Source organism: Schistocerca gregaria, chromosome 5, assembly GCF_023897955.1.
Source record: "Schistocerca gregaria isolate iqSchGreg1 chromosome 5, iqSchGreg1.2, whole genome shotgun sequence".
Classification (NCBI taxonomy): domain Eukaryota; kingdom Metazoa; phylum Arthropoda; class Insecta; order Orthoptera; family Acrididae; genus Schistocerca; species Schistocerca gregaria.
This window is the reverse complement of record NC_064924.1, coordinates 470,446,001-470,469,282: the sequence shown is the minus strand read 5'-3', so window position 1 is coordinate 470,469,282 and position 23,282 is coordinate 470,446,001.

Here is a 23,282-nt window from a genome sequence, read left to right as displayed (position 1 = left end):
CCCATGGCTCTATGCTTCATTCGATCCCTGCGAAACCCTACATTTCAGCAAGATAATGCACGACCGCATGTTGCAGCTCCTGTACGGGCCTTTCTGGATACAGAAAATGTTTGACTGCTGTCCTGGCGAGCACAATCTCCAGATCTCTCACCAATTGAAAACGTCTGGTCAATGGTGGCCGAGCAACTGGCTCGTCACAATTCACCAGTCACTACTCTTTATGAACTGTGGTATCGTGTTGGAGCTGCATGGGCAGCTGTACCAATACACACCATCCAAGCTCTGTTTGACTCAATGCCCAGGCGTATCAAGGCCGTTATTACGACCAGAGGTGGTTGTTCTGGGTCCTGGTTTCTCAGGATCTAAGAACCCAAATTGCGTGAAAATGTAATCACATGTCAGTTCTAGTATAATATATTTGTCCAATGAATACCCGTTTATCATGTGCATTTCTTCTTGGTGTAGCAATTTTAATGACTAGTAGTGTACTTAGCTACGCCACTGACCACACCCGAACCACGAAAAGTTTTCCCCTTACCCCTGTACTTTACTGTTAGCAATAAACATGATAAGAGGTGTCATTTGCCAGGCATTTGCCGAACCTAAACAAATCCTTCTCTCGGATTTTCATTCGGTATAATGTGATTCATTACTCCAATTCAGTCCTCTCCAGCCGGCCAGGAGTGTTGCTCATCACGTTGCTTAGCACCGACGGCAGAAATGTGTGGCTTATGAGGAGCTGCTCCACCATACTATTCCATTCCTTGTAGCTCCCTGTGCACGGCCATTGTGTTAGCTAGACTGCTGGTAGGTTCTGAAATTCACAAGTGAATTCTTCGGCTGATTTCATGTGATTTTTTTTACAACCATCCTCTGCGTTGTTCGACTGTCCCTGTCCGTTAGTTCATGAAGTCTGCCTGGTCATGATTTAACTGTGATTGTTCCTTCATGTTTCCACTTCAAGTCATATCGCCCAACAGCCGTCTTGGGCAGCTTTAGAACGACTGAAGTGTTCCTTAAGGGCTTGTTACTCAGGTGGCATCCAATGACCAGGTCACGTTCCAAGTCACTGTGCTTGCTCGAAGGAACAGTTCTGCTGTTGCTGCTTCTCTACTGACAGTACATGGCTCCTCGCTTCCTTTTGTTCTGAGGGGTCTGACTCTCGTGACATCTCGTGGTCAGTTCCGTATTATGTACGTGAATTCGGATACTTTTGATCAGTCGGCCGCTGGTGGCCGAGCGTTCTAGGCGCTTCAGTCTGGAACTGCGGGACTGCTACGGTCGCAGGTTCGAATCCTGCCTCGGGTATGGATGTGTGTGATGTCCTTAGGTTAGTTAGGTTTAAGTAGCTCTAAGTTCTAGGGGACTGATGACCTGTCTTCCCGTAGTGCTCAGAGCCAATTGAACCATTTGACCACTTTTGATCAGATAGTGTACTGGATCAGTGTAATAAAAACTTGCAACTAAGAAGAAGGATATGAAGCGCTCTCAACAATATCTACAAAGGAAGTGACTGAACAAGTTGTTAACAGCCGACCTAGCGAGAGACGTGTTGCAGTGGATAAGCCACTGGGCTCGCATTAGAGAGGGTAAAGTTCCAAGTTCCTGATGGGCCATCCAGATTAATTTTGCCCTGCTCCCCATAAACTACATAAGGCGAAAGACAAGATGGTTTGTTTGTATTGTGTACGGCCAGACTTTTTCCTCAATATCAGCTGATACTCAGTTTATCATCAGCTCGTCGTCGACGCTAAATTTGTATCTTCCTTCGCTTCAAAGCCAACTTAACACAATATTACTGTCGCATAAGAAATCAGCGAACCAGCACAGTGAGGCTTCTCCTCAGCAAGAAATCCATCGCTTCTAGTCTTCGAAATAGATTTGAGATCAGTGGTGTTAACATAATTGTACCTTTGAATACAACACCCGTAAGTATTTAACACTTCTTCGAGGGAGACAACTGATTAATAACACCATAAAACAAAGGGTACATATACTGAAGCGCTAAAGAAACTGGTACAGGCACGCGTATTCAAATACAGAGATATACAAACAGAACACGGCGCTGTGGTCGGCAACGCCACTATAAGTATACAAGTGTCTGGCGCAGTTATTATATCGGTTACTGCTTCTACAATGGCAGGTTATCAAGATTTAAGTGAGTTTGAACGTGATGCTATAGTCGATGCACGAGCGATGGAACACAGCATCTCCGTGGCAGCGATGATGTGGCGATATTCCCGTACGACCATTTCACCAGTGTACCGTGACCATCAGGAATCCAGTAAAACAGCAAATCTCCGACGTCGCTGCGGCGGGAAAAAGTTCCTGCAAGTTCGGGACCAACGACGACTGAAGAAAATCCTTCAACGTGGCAGAAGTGCAACCCTTCCGCAAATTGCCGAAGATTTCAATGCTGGGCCGTCAAAAAGCGTGGGGGTGCGAACCATTCAACGAAACATCATCGGAATGGGCTTTCGCAGCCGAAGGACCACTTGTGTACCCTTGATGGCTGCACGACACAAACCTTTACGCCTCACCTGGACTTTCGACGACTGGAAACATCTTGCCCGGTCTCACGAGTCTCGTTTCAAATTGTATCGAGCGGATGGACGTATACGGGTATGGAGACAACCTCGTGAAGCTATGGACGCTGCATGTTATCAAGGGACTGTTCAAGTTGGCGGAGGCTCTGTAATGGTGTGAGACGTATGCAGTTGGAGTGATACGGGACCCCTGATACGTCTAGATACGACTCTGACAGACGACACGTACGCAAGCATCCAGTCTGATCACCTGCATCCATTCATGTCCACTGTGCATTACGACGAACTTGGGCAATTCCAACAGGACAATGCAACATCCCACATGCCCGGAATTGCTAAATAGTGGCTCCAGTAAATCTTACGAGTTGAAACACTTCCGCTGGCCACCAAACTCCGCAGACTCGCCTCGTACTCTTACGGATTAATGGACAGTCCTGCAGGATTCATGGTGTCAACTCCCTCTAGCACTACTTCAGACATTAGTTCGGTCCATGCCACGTCGTGTTGTGACACTTCTACGTGCTCTCGGGGGTCCTAGACGATGCTAGGCAGGTGTACCAGTGTCTTTGGCTCTTCAGCGTATATAAGAATAATTACTTTATTTTGGAACCTAAATAAATCGGTAAAGTAAAACACATCACAAACGCAGTTTCAATGCTGACGTGTCTCACTAGCAGCTCAAAAACAAATTTCGAAGAATCCAGATGAAAAAACGAGGTATTTTACGGAGAATCTCATCCACCAACCAAAACCAACTGGAGGCTGTCTGCCTATCTCATGTTAGAAAGGAAACTGGGATACGAGTTCAAGTTTCACAGAATGGCTAACACACAAATACAGTGCTCCTTGTGGCAACCAACGTTAACTGGGTCGCCACTTTCGTGGTGGTCAAAACACTAAGTGGAACCAGCCTATGGTTTGTCTGTGTGGAAAGTGAACTGCTTTATTTGATGAATCGTTCAATTTTTCTTTGTAGTTTGTTTACCGAAATATTAATTAAACGTGCCTGAGTGTGTTGAGCATCCAGTTGCACAAATCGAATTGACAGAACAACATTATAGTAAGTGCTGAAACGTAATTAACTTAACAACTTCTATGGGCTTCCTTGGAAAGATAAGGAGATAACAAAGAGATGGGCAGCAAACATGAAGCAGGAAAATGGTTTCCAACTGTACAATCAACTATGCCTGCTCAACTCACTTTGAATTTAAATATATGTACCATTAGAACACGAATGATCAGATGTGTCCGCAGCTCGTGGTCGTGCGGTAGCGTTCTCGCTTCCCGCGTCCAGGTTCCCGGGTTCGATTCCCGGCGAGGTCAGGAATTTCCTCTGCCTCGTTATGACTGGGTGTTGTGTGATGTCCTTAGGTTAGTTAGGTTTAAGTAGTTCTAAGTTCTAGGGGACTGATGACTATAGATGTTAAGTCCCCTAGTGCTCAGAGCCATTTGAACCATATATTTTTTTAAATCAGATGTGTCCTTTGCCAATGGCAATCGCAACTGTGTTTAATTTTTCATAACATTTACGAAAAAAAGGATAAAATCTTACGACCAGCACCTAGAAAGCGAACTGTAAGCAATCTGGAAGATAATACTCTTAACACGTCACCGGGAGCATATAGCAAACCTGAAATTTAAGTTTATAATTTTACTGTTTTATATATTATCATATCTTTTAATATTATATAATATCAGTAGCTTAACTGTTAATGTTATAGTGAAAAATTCCAGAGCTGATCATATGTTAGAAAACATTTTAGAACTTATAATCTAGGAATATTTCTCAACGTTAGTTTTATACTGTAAAATTATTGTAGTCGTATGGTGATTATTCTATGTTTCAGTCTCTAATTACTCTGTTAATGGTGATCATAACTACAGCCTTCCAAGTCCAAAAAAGTTGAAAGTGAAATATGATAAAATTCTAGCCGAGAATGTTCTATGAAGACGGAGACGAAGCAAATGAAACTTGACACAAGGGAAAAATAGTGCAATTATAAATTTTATCGAGTGACTTGAGAAAAACACTACGTGATTCAATTCCTGATACTATGCTAAATAATGAAAATTTCATAGATCCATTAAAGGACTTTTAGAACTTCAAGCCATTGGTAACGTATAACAATGTTCTCATCCAATAAGGATATTAGGTATGACGCAAAATTTTTTTTCTGCTCAGGCATACAGATATTTGATAAAGTTCGTGAAATTACCTCGCCCAAGAACACTTCGCTAGTGGAGTATGACTGTGCTTGACTACCCAGGTTTCGCAGAGAGAAGTTTTGCAAGAATTATCACTGAAGTAAAGGCTAGTAGAAATCAAGTCTTTGCAACGTTAATATGTTTGCAATGAAAAAAAATAACAGATTATGTAACTTTAGGAGGGAGTGGAATAAGAAGTGATGATACTGACGTTACAAAAGAGGCTTTTGTGTTTATGGTTACAGCATTAAACAGAAAATTCGTGTAGGTTATTGTTTAGTTAATTCACTATCTGTCAACGTAAAACTACATCTGTCACAAATATACCTGAAAAAATTGGAAGAAACTGATATAACTGTAGTAAATGTAGTTTGTGCTGGTACTGCTGCAAATAGGTCTTTAATAGCAAAATTAGGTATAAAGTGTGATGAGCGTGTAGCACAATGTTGGTTTTTAGATTCTTAGAATAATGAGAAAAGGTGTTTTGTACGTCTGACACAGGTCACTTGCTCAGCCTATCACGCAGTGTGCTTGCAGAATAATTATACTTTATTAGATGATATCATTTCAGGAAATGAAAATAAAATTAGGTTTTAAGGAATTTTGTGAGTGTGAGGCAACAATAAAACACATAAAAGTGTTAGATAATGTATCTGGCTTGGTTTATTCTTGTCGTCCCCCAGGCAAAGGCATTATGACACTGATTTACAAAGGGCATACGGTCACAGTCTGTAAAAGAACTGATGACTGCATTAATTATTTCTAATCTGTAAGGCTCTCTGATGCAAATCCTGTTATTGCGTCAAAATAAAAAAGACTCTGCGTGGATAAATTCTAAATTTTATGAACATAAAATTTTTCTGAACCGTATATGCGGCAGGATAATGCAGAAATAAACTTTATTTTATCTTGAAGAACAAGCCAGAACTAATTAGAGCTTTTTTTCTTCAGCTCATGTACAGGAGGTGGAAGCAGGAATAACCCAAATGCTGTTCAGTTTAGGTCACAATACAGGCAATGGTAATTCCTCAAGTAGATGGTTCTCAACACGTAAATTTTCTAGAATTCAATTTAGATATGCTGCCTCCTGTCACTCTACCACCACATCCTCTTTTTAATAACGTGAGCTCAATGGCTTTAAACCATTGTTACGTATCAGATTATTCTTTCCTTAGCATATGCTCGAAATATGTAACTGAATATGTAATTGGAAGCATTGTTTGGTAAGAAACAAACAATTCACTGTACTGATAATTTAGCTGACTTTATCTTTAAAGTGATGTCAACAAAACTGGTTCGATCATAGTGAAGGATGTAAAAAGCAGCTTAATATATCCTACTACAGATATTATTAAAGTTCTTCAAATTTCTGAGGTTTTCAAGAGTAATAAGAATTCAGTTATATAGGAGAGGAATGTTTTGTTAAGATAGCAAACAGGAATGTTATAATTGTTAATGGGTTCCTTTTCTTGTAAACTGCCTCCATCTGTTTACGGCAACAGAGTTTAGGGAAGAAAACCATTTCGTTAAATTTGTGATACTTCTCCTTAAGCAATATTTTATCTGTAGAATGAACCATCTGTGTTAATCAGAATCTTTCAAGCGGAGGGAGACAGTCATAAGACAATCGCATACCAAGCTCATTGTCATCTTACTCAGGTCTGAAGCTCGTCTTGACGTTTTTCCGTATTTGCGATCTGCAATTTGGGTTCTTTTGGAAATCTGTCTTACGCAAACACTGCATTTTGTTTTATTCATCCACTGTGTTTCAAGGACAATAAAAAGGCGTAAAAATGAAAAATTAAAGGATTATTATTTTATTGCTGTGAAGTTGCTATATTATTTATTTTCAACCACATAAAAAATACTACTTATGCAGTTGTTTTCAAGTTAGTTTTTTTATTCACTTTCAAACATTATACTTACATTACTGTAAATATTTCTCGTATACAGCGAAAGAAACGAATGATACTTCCAGGGTTGCCATTTAATAACTATAGTATTACAGCTTAGAGTGTGGTAACAAAAACTGAGAAATACATATCATTGAAATCTTATTTCTCATACTCTTTTATTGTATGGCACGCTGTTTATTTGAATCTCACAGCGAAGACAATTTTAAATCAACTCTATAATACACAATGCAATGCGTTGCCCGATTGTGTGACGATCAAATGTAGACATTCTTCAGACAAAATTATTGATAGTGTCTTTAATATTGTCGTTCTAGCTGTACATACAGGCTAAAGAGTGTCAAAATGTTAAGGTGATTAAAATGCTCTTTACATCACATTATTGGAGTAAGTGCTCTTATATCTCCAACCACGCTGTTGCCATTTGAAAGCATTTTTTTTTAAATCAGGAGAGTTGACCCACAAAAATTCAGTAAGCAAAGTTTAAGTAGTCAAATCAAAATTTGGTGTCTACTAGTATTTTACTTACACTATTTCTCAGTTTGTACAATAAATGAATTACTCAAGAGAATATAGAGTGCTACTTTTCTGTAGGGCAAGCGCAAATGTTCTTGGCTGACTCACTAGGTCACATGGCATAAGAGAGTATTTCGTCACAGCTTGAGATTTAAATTGGTTTCTAATTGATACAGTTTTTCAACAGTCTGATTATCCTTCCAGTTCATGTTTTTTTAGCTTAGAGGGTGCCTACATATTCTGAAATTCCAAGTTATACACAACCAGATTCAGTTTCATTTAACTGACAACTGTAAATTATATTATCCACTGACACTTTAAGCCTCCTGGGTTCATCACTTGAACAGTAGAAGTTAAGTGACTTTAGTGTGTCTGTCACGTAATTCACAGTTTTAGTCCTCACTTCATTTTCATGGTAATGTTACCAAATATCATAAATCTAAAATTTTTATGCTTTAGGAGCATTATTATCAATTTTTCAAGACTCTCGGCTTAATTATTTGTTATCACTAGTGGGTTGGTACACTGACAGGTAACATAAAGTCTGCTGTGTTTAGCCCCTGGTGGGCTGTGGTCTAGTTACAGATAGGCTGCAGCATTTGCTTCACCCCAGCACTAGGAGGAGCACTGTTATTAATTTCCGAAATGGCTGCAAAATCGCTTCAACTACAAGAAATGTTTCTACACTTGAATACTGATATCCCTAAATTCATAGTTTTTTTGATGAAGATGGACGCACCATTACGCTTCAGTTTTTTTCTGCTGTAACTTGTCTAATTTATATTCATAAGAAAAAAAAATTGTTCTAGTTCTCTTTTAAGTTAGCTAGTGTATATTTACTTGCAAAAGATTACAACTTAACTCTTCCAACCAGTGTTGCATTTATGTAAGTTTATTTGTGACTGACATTAAAATATGCAATAACTCCGCATGTATCGTCTTGCTGTTTGATCTCAACTTGTTTCTCTGGCTTAACACACAATGTTCCTGACTGGAGACACTTGGATGCCACGTGAGAAATTCTTCAAATGGTCAAGCCTGCAACTATCTCGTGGTGCTCAACATAAGAAATGCTCTTTCTTTCATATCGTGTGTGTGTGTGTGTGTGTGTGTGTGTGTGTGTGTGCGTGCGTGCGTACGTGCGTGTGAGTGACTGTGATAAAAATATTTTCATTTCTTCTTTCTTGACAATGGTTGATATAATGCTGATGAAAAAGACGAAACTTGCAGCGCTATACTTGAAGTAAAAAATTGCCTCGGTAGTGGAGATAAAAAGAAGTGTAATCCATTCAAAGTGTGGAATACATGTCCAATATGGTTAACAGCCACAATTTTTATGTTTTTACATGTTTATGTAATACTGGAATTCCTTCCCTTTGTAATAATTATTTCATTATTTAGGAATGTCCACAACGAAAAGTTATTTCTGAGTTAAATGTTAGTACAAACACTTATTTTCATGTCCACTGTCCGAGGCAACTTTTTAGTTCCAGTATAGAGCTGCACGTTTTGCCTTTGTACACATAATTTTACCCATCACACTTCACAACCAAATCCTCTAACAGCAAGGTAAGTAGTGTCTTGACGGTATTTCTTAAAAAAAAAAAAAAAACAGATAAAGGTGTACAGGACTTCATTACAAAAGTTCCTGTTACAGAAGGGTGCACATTAGGAACTGATGGAATTCCATGATTATGATTATTTGACAAAACAACTGCTTTTCCTTGTAACAGTTTGTTAGCATATTTTGACCATGGAATTGTATTATAATGAACACATAAGATACTTATCTGGAACCCGGCACTTACGTTGTTTTTACCATTATCTACAAAGTGCAATACTTCAAAATGAAACTGTGATAGTGACAGTTTCGAGAGACTTAACTACCATATTCTGGGGAAATACAACTAGACTCCTCAGTTCCCCATTTAGGTAAGTCTAGAGACACTTCGGATCACGATAATTTCTATTCTTTATGCAGTAAGGTTATTGTAATCTTATGGTATAATTTCCTTCTTATAGTGCCTAGTATACCTGCTCGTGATGACCACAATTACTGTCTTCCACGTTCAAAATATCTGGAAACCCAACATGACGGAGTACACGCGGAGAATGTGCTATTGAAAAAGCATATAAAGCAACTTAGTGTGGGACCCAAAAGATGAAAACTGCAGTTAGAAACTTCAGCTGCTGATCTGAAGTTTCTGATACATTAAATAGTGAAAACGTAACAGTTCTCTTGGATGAGCTTTTGGAGCTAGTGGAAAAGTATCATAGTATTCTCAAGGACATAAGGAAATTTCCTCTGACCGCATATTTTTGCCTCTGCTAAGGCATATAGCAGCTTATGAAAGTTCTTGAAATTATCTCACCCAAAAACACTTCACTATAATTACTGAGAAGTTCCTTATTTAAAAACAGTGACGATCTTTATGCAGTAAATAAATTTGAGGAAGAAATGTATTTTGTGAAGCTTATAAAACTGCTCCTCAAACATTATTTTATCTACAAAACATATCATTTATTTAAATCTAAATCTTTTGAGCAGAGAGGTAAAGTTGCAAGACGTATATGTAGAAGTTATTTAGTTTAAATGTCAGAGCAAAAATGGCAAAAAATGAAATGTCAATAAAAATAATGTAAAAATGAATATCCAATGTAAATATTGTAAAAATGAAATGTCCATGAAACACTGTAAAAGTGAACTGTCAATAAATTATTTTACTGTCTTGTAAGTCATTCTTACCACTATTATTGAATTACTTGCGATAATAACTTGTAAAGCATGATTCTTAAAAGATATTCTCGTCCAGACTGTTTTTTGAGACTCTGACTGTATGCTTGAAATACAGACAAAATCGCCGCTGTGTACCGTATTTTGGGAAAAAATAAAGCTCGTACGAACTATTCGATGTTCTTTAATGACTATTTCAATGGAGTGAGAGAGCAGAAGGCGCCATTCACTGCAGAAAAATAAGGCGGACGGACGTATAGCTACTTTATGAAATTAAAGCTTGTTGGGACAGGGGGTAGCAGAAAGTGAGAGCATCCCGCAAAGCAACTCTGAAATATCAAGCAATAGTTTCACAACAGCACATCAGTCCACAGAGCATCAGTAACTGTGAACATTAATTACTCAGCATCCAATAAGCCAAAAATATCTGTAAAAGTTGGAAGGTCTAAAGTAATAATAATAGGTGACAGGTTGCATCAGAAAAGAGCTATACAACAAAGATGTGAACGATCTCAGCCACGATCATATCGATTTGCAAGCACCTAACAACTGGATGCCACACTTATTTGATTACACAAACAGAATGATTTGTGAGTGCGATACAAGGTCATGTCTTTCGAGGAGGACACCCCGGAAGTATGTCTTGAAAGGGCAAGAAGCAGATGATACTTGTAGTAAGTGTGGAGTTCAGAAGGAAACCATTATACACATTATACCTAGACGTAAAGCCCTGACACCCATACAATATTTGAAAAGACATGATGTGGCTGCAAAAATGATCTGTATAAAGTAGGGACAGTAGTATCAAACTATGAAAGGCTTTATTCTACATACATCGTCCTCTCACTGACGTAGAAAATGAAGAATTCAAAAGTTACTGGAATCACAGGATAACTGAAATAACATTTCGGTACAGTCGATCTGACAAAACAATGATCAATACAGCTGAGCCACTCAAGCTACCTCACAGACATCCTTGTACTAGCATCCTTAAACTGCAAAGCACATGCAGTGAGAAGACGGCTGAATACGGAATCTGGCATATGAAGTATAGTCACTTTGGTAAAATCGGGTACCGCGTTACCCCTAAGTGAACTGCGAGATTTAAAGTTGTTTCCTTTGACTGTTGGCAACTGTAGAACGTAATTGTACTGCACATTCGGAGAATATTAAATTAAGTTTTCGGAGAACATTTGTAACTTATAAATGACTAGTTGCTGAAATCATTATTGTTATTAGTAAAATGTTAAATGAGCGAGCCAATGAAAAATACTAATTTAAAATGACGATGGGGGGCTCTTGGTAAAACATTCGAATTGTTACGCAAGAAATCACAAGCTTCCTACGTTTCATAACTTTTAATTGCAAACAATCTAGGCTTCCTGTTCCCAGCCAATTTCTCCGTCTTTTTAAGATGTTATTCGTGTCTTCCGGTGTATTACGAGACAAAGAATCTGCATCTACCAAACAAATTAGGTATTACTTCTAAATACTGTACATAAAGATGTCACAGTGTACCAAATAAATTAAATGATTTAACGAGGCAACGAAGATATAACATTAAATGCTTCGTCCGAGAATTTCCCAGTGGCATGCTTCAATAAAGTCTCAGTTTGCAAGCCGCGTCACTTCGAATAAAATGTTCGACCTTTCGACAGTAGTCTCCACCACCGACATCAGTGGCCGGCACAGTGTTTTACTTACACAGGATGATCCGATGATGGTATCACAAACTTTCAAGAATAATGGAGAAGGGTTAATGTATCAAGTTTAGGTAAGGGACCCATGTCTGAAAACGCCGAGTCGCAAGTTACAAGGGAAAATCGTTGTGATACCTCTGACGGTGGATCTCTTCTACTGCAAGTTATTTGCTTTCCATCTTTTGGAAGGAGGTAGTATGGACCAAAACAAGAAAAAAAATTCAGTAAACATGGGATCTAAAGCGCAGACCATAAGTCCTCTTTGCTACTGTGAAATACATCCCTTTTACTGAACAAATGTTCATAGCTCTTAAGGCATGCGTTTTAGAACCCATGTTTGTTTGACAATTTGATATTTCATAATATTGGGTTTTTACGGTTCATTGGTTTACTAAATGATCAGTTTTGTTCTCGCCTTTTTCATGTGATATAACTGATCCGGGAAAACCAGCTTTTAAAAGTTCTGCGTACTCGCCTGGACGAATAAAACTTTATTTTCACTTTGAAATGTTGACTGGAAGCATTATTAAATATTTTACACACATCTGGAGGATCACTAACTGTTTCATTCTCTGAGACAAGAGGTGTAGTATGTTGCGTTCCCATTTCTGCCGTGATCCTTCATTTACAAGTGTCCACATAGTTTTAATTTTATTCTGAGATGTTGGTATCCTCTTGGTGTAAGCAGTTGTTTTAGCCGATTTCATGATATTCTTCAGCACTTCGGAGTATTTTCTGTAGTGAAATTCCATAACTGCGCTGACTGTCTTTCATAACTGATTTATTTTCAGTTTACCTCTATATGATATTTCAGAGTCGTTTGTTACCCAAACTGTTTGTTTATTGTGTTTTTCAAACAGTACAAAAAAAATGAAAATAATGTCAGCAGAAATTTATTACATTTGCCCTGCAAGTATATATACAATTTATGTACTTCGTAGGTATAATGGGGTGTTACTACGCAAGAAGGAGTCATGTCTGTCTTCGTAATTTTCGCACTATTATAGAATTCATGGATGAATGTTTCAGTACAAGTGGTAACAGAAAAGTGTGTAATGTTTATATGTTGTTACCAGTCACTAATTTTAACTCTCATTCTCACGGATTTTCTGTCTGTTGGTCTGTTTTTAAGCACTTCACTTGCCTTTAAGTCCTCCAGTCATTAGAAACACGGTAATTAATTGAGAAGAGTTCTACTGCACGTATCAAACGCTGGTAAGCCCAACGGTAGAGAGCGTTGTCAGCCATCTTCATCACGTACACGTTTTGGATAATCCTTACTCTGAATGTGATTGAGTAATAGCAACAGAGGGCAATTACAGTTTTTTTCGCATATAAACTGTAGCTAAACCAGCAAACTGATTTCGTACAACAGCTAATCAAATCTCCTTAACTATTGACAACTAATATACCAGCTCCCCTTCATCAATATAACATGTTAACTTTAAAACTAATAATTAAATTTTTCAGACATTTAACCTAACCCTGTAAAAACTAGAAAACTCTGAGGGATGGCTATATAGGCTTCAGCCCAAAAGAAAGGAAAATATAATGTTGCTTTGCAGTGTTATTCCCACTGCACGGATACGCGTGTACTCCTGGAGCGTTTATATTTCATTTACGATAAGGAGTTTATTTCCAATGATCTGTTGGCATTTCTGTGTGCTGAACAATAGAGAAGACAATTTTCCCGCACGTCTACGTTCCCGTTTAATGGTCACAATGCACGTAATTAGTCACATCTGGTTTTGAGCGAAGATGTGTAGCCATGAATTTTCCATATAGTTCGTAAACCAAAAGCAACACAACCGTTTTCAGATTATTAAGGGTAGCGCGTCGCGCTTTACATAGCACTGTCCTGAAAGACATGGCATTTCATTTAATAATGAAAAGATTTATTGCCAGTGTGGATGCAGTGCTCAGCGGCGTGTGACTCTGTAGCTGCCGCTCGCCGCTATTAAAGAGAATTGCTCGCTGTCGCTCTTCATATAGTACGTGACTGAACATCGATCAACCAGACTTTGCTGCGAGCGACACGAGCCTGTATTCGCCCTTGTGATGAGAGCTGCAAAACATTATGAAACTGCTTATTCAATGGAAGCGCCAAATTCCGATGAAAAATTAACTATACTGGGAAAAACTTTCCTGTGAAAAAATGCCACATATATTGTACATAACTCGCTCCACGCTACTGAGAATATTTGCTGAATTATTGGTTTTTACCTGTAGCTTAACTTATGAATCAGTTGATATTGCTACTGACTGGCTATATTTGGAAGATACTGCTTATACTACATTTTATTTCATTATCTTTACAAATAAGTACCTACATATTCATCTACAGCTATACTCTGCCTAACACTCTTCAGTACATGAAGAGCGCACGTAACAACCTCTAGGTAACATTGTACCAGTTATTAGGGCTTTTTCTCGTCCCATTAGTGTATGGAACGCGAATGAAACAGGAAAGAGTGCCAGAAACTGGTACAATGGGACGTGACATCTTGAATTCTGTATCAGAAGGTCGGAATAAAATTATCTGAAAATAACATTCGAGATTCGTGGAGGTTTCTTGGAATTAATTTTCTACGTTAATTGAGTGTTTGTCCATTATCGGATGAAGGATTGTAGGACAATTCTTAATAGCTCAGGAATGCACTACACTCAAGACACAACCTCTAGATTACCGAAACATGTGTAGCTTCCACATGCGGACTTTTAGGACAGGGAGGTCCTTCCTTAGGCCTGAAAAAAAAATCAGTTTTGCAGAGTAGCATTCGCCATGGCATATCGGAGAAAGAAAATGATAAAGTAGTATTTGTTAACTGCAGGGGCGCGTGTGGACATGTTCCATTATCACTCTCGCTCAACAATGCCCACAGTACTAGACAGACTAAGCTTGCTGGCGCCAGACGTTAACAACAAAGAAATTCGCAATTATGACTGAAATGTATATCGCAAAGACAGGCTGAATGCCTATAATGGCGTGATTATAGCAGTGAAATATAATATCTGTTGCGATTAGTACAGATTCTGAATGCAAAACAATGTGGGTGGCGGTAAGTGTTAAAACTGGATCAAACATGGTCATCGGACGGTTTTGCAGACACCCTTCCTCAGGAGCAGCAGTGAGGCAACATTTGAGGGGGTACTCGAAGAATATTTTTCGTAAGTTTCATGGTCATGCTGCAGTGATAGAGGGCGACAATTGTTGAACTAACTGCACGTTTGGCCGTGGGGCATGATCGGAATCAGTGTGCGCATGCACATGAGCATGGTTTGGTTTGGCGATGAAGCCAACTTTCATTTGGATAGGTTCGTCAATAAGCAAAACTGGCTGATTTGAGGGACTGAGAATCCGTACTTCACGATCAAGAAGTCTCTTCACCCTCAACTGGTAACTATGAGGTGTGCAATGTCTAGTCACGGAATAATCGGTGCGATAATCTTTGAGGGCAAGGTAACTAGCGAAGAGTACTTCAAGGTTTTGGAAGATGATTTCGTCCCCATTATCCAAAGTGACGCTGGAATCGACAAGATGTGGTTCCTACAAGACGGAGCTCGACCCTATCGAAGCAGGAGAGTCTTTGATGTCCTGGAGGAGGAGTTTGGCTACCGCATTCTGGATCTGGGGTACCCAGAGGCCACTGGCATGGACCTAGATTGGCCGCCACATTCCCCGGATCTGAACACATGCGACTTCTTTTAAAGATAAGGTGTACAGCAATAGGTCCAAAACCATTGATGAACTGAAAACAGCGATTCAGTAGGTCATCGACAACATCGATGTTCCGACACTTTAGTGGGTTACGCACAATTTTGCTATTTGTTTGCGCCACATCATCGCGAATGATGGCAGGCATATCGAACATGTCATAAGCGCGAATCGGAATATCTGTAGTGACTTTTAAATGCGGAATAAAATATGCGCATGCCCTAGTTTGTAACCAATTTACGTTTTTTTTCATATAGTTCAATAATTGTCAACCTGCAAGTGGAGATTTCAACTTATCACCATAGACTGTGAGACTCATGTGATTAAGGATGATAAGTAGAAACAGGAAATCATGTGAAATTGTTTTAGATGTCCTATCCGAAAATTGCTTGAGCACAGAGAACCAACTCGTGAAAAAATCGTATTAGATCTCATCGTCACCAACAACCCCGAATTTTATCGACTCAATTAGGGTAGAACAGCAAATGAGCAATCGTAAGGCCGTTACTGCATCACAGACTACTTATGTAAATAGGAATACAAATAAAGGTGGGAAGATATTTCTGCTTATTAAGAGCGACAAAAAACAGATATCAAATTATCTGAGTGATCAACACGAAACATTCATCTCCACTGCTGAAAAAACACTCCTGGAAATGGAAGAAAGAACACATTGACACCGGTGTGTCAGACCCACCATACTTGCTGCGGACACTGCGAGAGGGCTGTACAAGCAATGATCACACGCACGGCACAGCGGACACACCAGGAACCGCGGTGTTGGCCGTCGAATGGCGCTAGCTGTGCAGCATTTGTGCACCGCCGCCGTCAGTGTCAGCCAGTTTGCCGTGGCATACGGAGCTCCATCGCAGTCTTTAACACTGGTAGCATGACGCGACAGTGTGGACGTGAACCGTATGTGCAGTTGACGGACTTTGAGCGAGGCGTATAGTGGGCATGCGGGAGGCCGGGTGGACGTACCGCCGAATTGCTCAACACGTGGGGCGTGAGGTCTCCACAGTACATCGATGTTGTCGCCAGTGGTCGGCGGAAGGTGCACGTGCCCGTCGACCTGGGACCGGACCGCAGCGACGCACGGATGCACGCCAAGACCGTAGGATCCTACGCAGTGCCGTAGGGAACCGCACCGCCACTTCCCAGCAAATTAGGGACACTTGCTCCTGGGGTATCGGCGAGGACCATTCGCAACCGTCTCCATGAAGCTGGGCTACGGTCCCGCACACCGTTAGGCCGTCTTCCGCTCACGCCCCAACATCGTGCAGCCCGCCTCCAGTGGTGTCGCGACAGGCGTGAATGGAGGGACGAATGGAGACGTGTCGTCTTCAGCGATGAGAGTCGCTTCTGCCTTGGTGCCAATGATGGTCGTATGCGTGTTTGGCGCCGTGCAGGTGAGCGCCACAATCAGGACTGCATACGACCGAGGCACACAGGGCCAACACCCGGCATCATGGTGTGGGAAGCGATCTCCTACACTGGCCGTACACCTCTGGTGATCGTCGAGGGGACACTGAATAGTGCACGGTACATCCAAACCGTCATCGAACCCATCGTTCTACCAATTAGGGTAGAGAACTTGCTGTTCCAACAGGACAATGCACGTCCGCATGTATCCCGTGCCACCCAACGTGCTCTAGAAGGTGTAAGTCAACTACCCTGGCCAGCAAGATCTCCGGATCTGTCCCCCATTGAGCATGTTTGGGACTGGATGAAGCGTCTTCTCACGCGGTCTGCACGTCCAGCACGAACGCTGATCCAACTGAGGCGCCAGGTGGAAATGGCATGGCAAGCCGTTCCACAGGACTACATCCAGCATCTCTACGATCGTCTCCATGGGAGAATAGCAGCCTGCATTGCTGCGAAAGGTGGATATACACTGTACTAGTGCCGACATTGTGCATGCTCTGTTGCCTGTGTCTATGTGCCTGTGGTTCTGTCAGTGTGATCATGTGATGAATCTGACCTCAGGAATGTGTCAATAAAGTTTCCCCTTCCTGGGACAATGAATTCACGGTGTTCTTATTTCAATTTCCAGGAGTGTACTTAAACCTAACTAACCTAAGGACATCACATACATCCATGCCCGAGGCACGATTCGAACCTGCTACTGTAGCAGTCGCGCGGTTCTGGACTGCGCGCCTAGAACCGCGAGAACACCGCGGCCGACGCTTCAGTGTGAATTTAAACGTAAACGAAGCCTTACATAAAAACAAAAACTGAACGAAGCCACGATTAGCGTAAGGTGTGCCATGTGTGAGGCGTTCAACGAATTCGAAAGTAAAATTATATCCACCGACTTGACGGAAAACCCTAAGATGTTTTGTTCTGTGTTAAATCAGTAAACGGTTCGAAGCCACCTGCACAGAAACTCTGTAAGCATAATGGTATCAAAACGGAGGATCACAGATGGAGGGGCGAAATACTAAACGTCTTTTTTCAGGGTAGTTTCACTGAGGACGATCGTATTCTGGTTCTTACTTAAAGTAGTTTCACGAACGTCAAAATGACAGACTTCGAAATAAATGGCGACGAGATAGAAAAGCAACTAAAATCGTTCAGCAGAGGAAAAGTCACTGGAGGTAACGGGATTCCAGTTAGATTCCACGTAAGAGCACGCGAAAGAGTTCGCTCCTCGTCTAGTAGCAGTGTAAAGTGGCTCGGTAGAGTAGCGAAGCGAACATAGTGATCGGGAGAAAGCATCGGTAGTTCTCATTTTCAAGAAGGGTCGTCGTACACACGCACAAAACTACAGGTCTACATACCTGACGTCGGTCTGCTGTAGAATTATGGAATATTTTTTATGTTCGCGAACTATGACATTGATGGAGACCGAAGATCTCTTCTGTATGACTCATGGTGTGAAACCCAGCTCGCACTGTTCGCCCAAGTTCCTGCTGTGTTCCCTGACTTGTGATAGGCGCTCGATACAGTTCCGTACTGGCGCCTTATAAACAAAATATGAGCGTAGAGACTGGACAGAAGAGCTTCTCGTAAACAGAACACAGCCTGCCATTCTCAACGGAGAGAAATCTCCAGACATAAAAGTAGCTATGCGTGTACCCCAAGGGAGTGTTATAGGACGATTCCTTGTCATATATCAAATGAAACTACACTACTGGCCATTAAAATTGCTACACCAAGAAAAAATGCAGATGATAAGCCGTAATAACGGCCTTGAACGCCTGGGCATTGGGTCAAACAGAGCTTGGATGGCGTGTACAGGTACATCTGCCCATGCAGCTTCAACACGATATCACAATTCATGAAGAATAGTGACTGGCGTATTGTGACGAAACAGTTGCTCGGCCACCATTGACCAGACGTTTTCAATTGGTGAAATATCTGGAGAATGTGCTGGCCAGGGCAACAGTCGAACGTTTTCTGTATCCAGAAAGGCCCGTGTCGGACCTGCAACATGCGGCCGTGCATTATCCTACTGAAATGTAGGGTTTCGCAGGGATCGAATGAAGGGTAGAGCCACGGGTCGTAACACATCTGAAATGACGTTTTATCATTCGTACACCCAAGTTCGTCGTTGAGTACATCATCGCAGGCGCTCCTGTTTGTGAATCAGCGTCAAGGTAACCGCATCCATGGTCTCCGAACTGATAGTCCATGCTGCTGCAAACGTGGTCTAACTGTTCGTGCAGATGGTTGTTGTCTTGCAAACGTCCCCATCTATTGACTCAGGGATCGAGACGTGGCTGCGCGATCCGTTACAGCCATGCGGATAAAATGCCTGTCATCTCGACTGCTAGAGATACGAGGCCGTTGGGATCCAGCACGGCGTTCGGTATTACCCTCCTGAACCCACCGATTCCATATTCTGCTAACAGTCATTGGATCTTGATCAACTCGAACAGCAATGTCGAGATACGATAAATCGCAATCGCTATAGGCTACAATCCGACCTTTATCAAAGTCGTTTCACTAGGCAACGCCGGTCAACTGCTGTTTATGTATGAGAATGTTCGAATGTGTGTGAAATCTTATGGGACTTAACTGCTAAGGTCATCAGTCCCTATGCTTATACATTACTTAACCGAAATTATCCGAAGGCGAAACACACACACACCCATGCCCGAGGGAGGACTCGAACCTCCGCCGGGACCAGCCGCACAGTCCATTACTGCAGTGCCCTAGACCGCTCGGCTAAACCCACGCGGCTGTGTATGAGAAATTGTTGGAAACTTTTCTCATGGCAGTACGTTGTAGGTGTCGCCACCGGGGCCAACCTTGTGTGAATGCTCTGAAGAGCTAATCATTTGCATATCACAGCATCGTCTTCCTTTCGGTTAAATTTCGCGTCTGTAGCATGTCATCTTCGTGGTGTAGCAATTTTAATGGCCAGTAGTGTACATCGTTCCAGAGACATTTGAAAGCCTCAAACATCTATGATGCATATATGGAGTCTGAAGCGATGAATGAAATTTTTTACCAACTCTGGGACTCGAATCCCGGCTTCAAATCCCGGATTTGGTACAAATTTTCATTCGTGGCTTCAGTCTGCATATGTACGTGGTGTGTCCAAAAAGTTCTGTGAATGCTATCAGACAACAAACAAAACAAATGATATCAAACTAATGTTCTGTATTGCCCTTCAAAACAGTCGCCACCCGCTACAACACACTTTGACAACGTTGGTACAGCTTCTGGAAACTATCAGCAAAGGCCTTCTGTGGGATCGGTCGCAGAACGGGTGTCACACGATCTTTGATGGCATTCACGTGCACGCGGCGTTCACCTTTTATGGCCGCCGCGTTGAAGAGGGGAAACAGGAAAAGTCCGCAGGAGCCAGATCAGGAGAGTGCAGAGGGTGTTCAAGAACAGTTGCCGTCTTCGGCGCCAGGGATTGGCGCACACGGATCGCGCAGTTTTCGTTGTCATGGGGCAGCATCCATTTTCCAGTCCTGTGCAGCTCTGGCCGAACTCCCCGGATACGCTGTAGCAATCGGTTCAAAACGGACTGGTAAAATACAACATTAATGGTTTGACCTGAAGGAACAAATTCCTTGTGAAGGATGCCGTTGTTGTCGAGAAGGCGATCAACAGCGTTTTCACCTTGGATTTTTGCAGACGGCTTTTTGTTTGGTCGCAGGGAGGACGGTGAACACCATGACATCGATTGCTGTTCTGATCCAAGATCGAACTGTTACTCGAGGTCTCATCTCCCGTGACGATGGTGTTGAGAAGTAATGGACCCTGGTCACACATGGGAATGAAATCACCAGAGGTTTCCACCGGTTTTGCTTTCTGCTCGTCTGTGAGCTTGTGCGGCACAAATCGGGAGCAGATCTTCCGCTTACCCAAATCATCGCGGACGATGGTTTGCACTGTGTCCTTATTAATGTCCAATTCCTCCGCAATCAATCTAAGACTCCGCTGCCAATCTTGTGCCAGCATTTGTCGCACTTTATCGATCTTTTCTGGGGTTCTGCTTGTCGATGGCCGACCTGAACGTGACTCATCCTCAGCTCTTTCCTTCCCTTCACGGAAGCGTTTAAACCATTCGAAAACAGATTTTCTGCTCACGGATTCCCTCCCGTACATCTGCACCAACATGCCACGTGTCTTCTTTGCAGTCTTCCCCAATTTGTAGCAGAACTTGATGTTTACATGTTGCTCCATTGCGCTGTGGCACTTCCTCTCACACTGACTACGTTCAACCGGTCCCAGTCTGTTTATACGACCAGCCACATGCAGTGCATGTCGTGTATCTATTCTCCTCCAATCTCTGAAGACCCAAGAGCATGTACGCACACATGCGCCAAGTTGCCGTTCCGATATGACATCATTCACCGAAATTTTAGGCACACCACGAAGATCATTTTCACAATATATGTAAATGATCTAGCAGATGACGTCAGAAATACCATGAGAGTTTTCGTGGATGATGCTGTTGTACACAGAGAAGTCGCAACGCTAGAAAACTGAAGCGAAATGCAGGAAGAGCTGCAGTGGATGGACGCTTGGTGCAGGGAGTGGCATCTGACCCTCACATAAACAAATGTAAAGGAATGCGCATACATAGACAGAAAAACCCTTTATTGTATGATTACACTACTGCAGAACCATCAGTGGGATCAGACACATCCACAAAATATCAAGGAGCATGCGTACGGAATGAGTTAAAGAGGAACGACCAGCATAAAACTAATCGCATGCATGGCACATGCCAGACTGAAAGTCACTGTGAGAATCCTCGGGAAGTGTAGTCCACAGTGGAAAAAGGTGGGTTACAAGACACTTGTTCGATCTATACTTGAATATTTCTCGTCAGTCTGGGATCCGTAAAGAAGAGCAGCGTGTTTCATTACAAGTTCAGTAGAAAGCGCGAAAGCATCACGGAGATGGTCTGCTGACTGTAGTACCAGACGCTGTAAGAGAGACATTCTGCAAAGCGGTGTGGTTTCCTGTCAAAGCTCCAGAGTGCGTGTTCATAGAAGATTCAACCAATAGGTTGCTTCCTCCAACGTGTAGCTTGCGAAAGGCCATGAAGGTAAAAAGAGAGGTTCAAGCTCACTCGAAGGCTTACCAGCAATCGTTCTTCCCACGAACCGTTCGTGACTGGAAAAGAAAAGCTTGGAATTGATAGCGGTACACAAAGTACCCTCAGTCACACACCGTAAGATGGCTAGTGGAGTACGTGTGCAGATGTAGGTAGTGGAGTAAATACCGCCGTCGTTGCAGAGCTAATGGTTGTTCAATTGGCTAGAAGTATAGACTACTGAGTCGTTAAGACAAGCGCCTAAATGACAACGTGAGCAGAACACCGAATTTATTTTGTTCCGATATGCAGGTTCAGACCATAACATATTTCAGAAGGTTATTGTTCTAGATACTTTGTTACTCTGGTTGAGGAGGAGCTACGTTTTGATGATGCTCTAAAAACAGAACCAAGCACACTGACGGGAAAAAATCGCAACGCCAAAAAATAATTAATGCAGAGGTTTGTTAGGTAACATATTTAACAGATTAAAATTGCAAGATCACAGGTTAAAAGAAGTGCGAGATAATCCATTGAAAATGTGAAACGTTGGTACGTTAATAACCGATGTAACCGCCAGAATGTTGAGTGCAAGCATGAAAACGTGCATGCACTGAGTTGTACAGCTGCCGGATGTCACTTTGTGGGACGGAGTTCCACGACTGTTGCACAAGTTGCGGATGACACTGGAGGTGCCGTCCGTTGATATCCTGTCTGTGCACGATAGGAGACAAATCTGGTGATCGAGCAGGCCAAAGCAACATGTCGACACCCTGTAGAGAAAGTTGGGTTACAACAGCCGTATGTTGTCGAGGGGTATCCTGTTGGAAAACACCCCCTGGAAAGCTGTCGATGACGGTAGGAGAACAGGTCGAACTGACGTACAAATTTGCAGGCAGGGCGCGAAAATAACCACGAGAGTGTTCTTGCTGTGATTCTAAATTGCACACCTGATAATAACTCCAAGCCAGCCGGTGTGGCCTAACGGTTCTAGGCGCTTTAGACTGGAATCGCGCGACCGCTACGGTCGCAGGTTCGAATCCTGCCTCGGGCATGGATGTGTGTGATGTCCTTAGGTTTGTTGGGTTTACGTAGTTGTAAGTTCTAAGGGACTGATGACCTCAGATGTTAAGTCCCATAATTCTCAGAGTCATTTGATAATAACTCCAAGTGGTGGTCCAGAGTGCTTACTACGCAGACAGTTCGGTCGCAGGTGTTCTATTGGCCTCCTGCTAACCGATACTCAGGCATCACTGGCACTGAGGTAGAGCCACCTTTCATCAGAAAACACTACAGACCTCCATCGTGCCCTCCAACGAGCTCTCACTACAAACCATGGGAGACGCAAGTGGCGGTGGTCAGGGGACAGTGGAATGCACACCACGGGGCGCCTAGCTCGGGGCTGTCCTTGATGTAACCGATTTCTAACAGTTCGTTCTGTGTCTCTG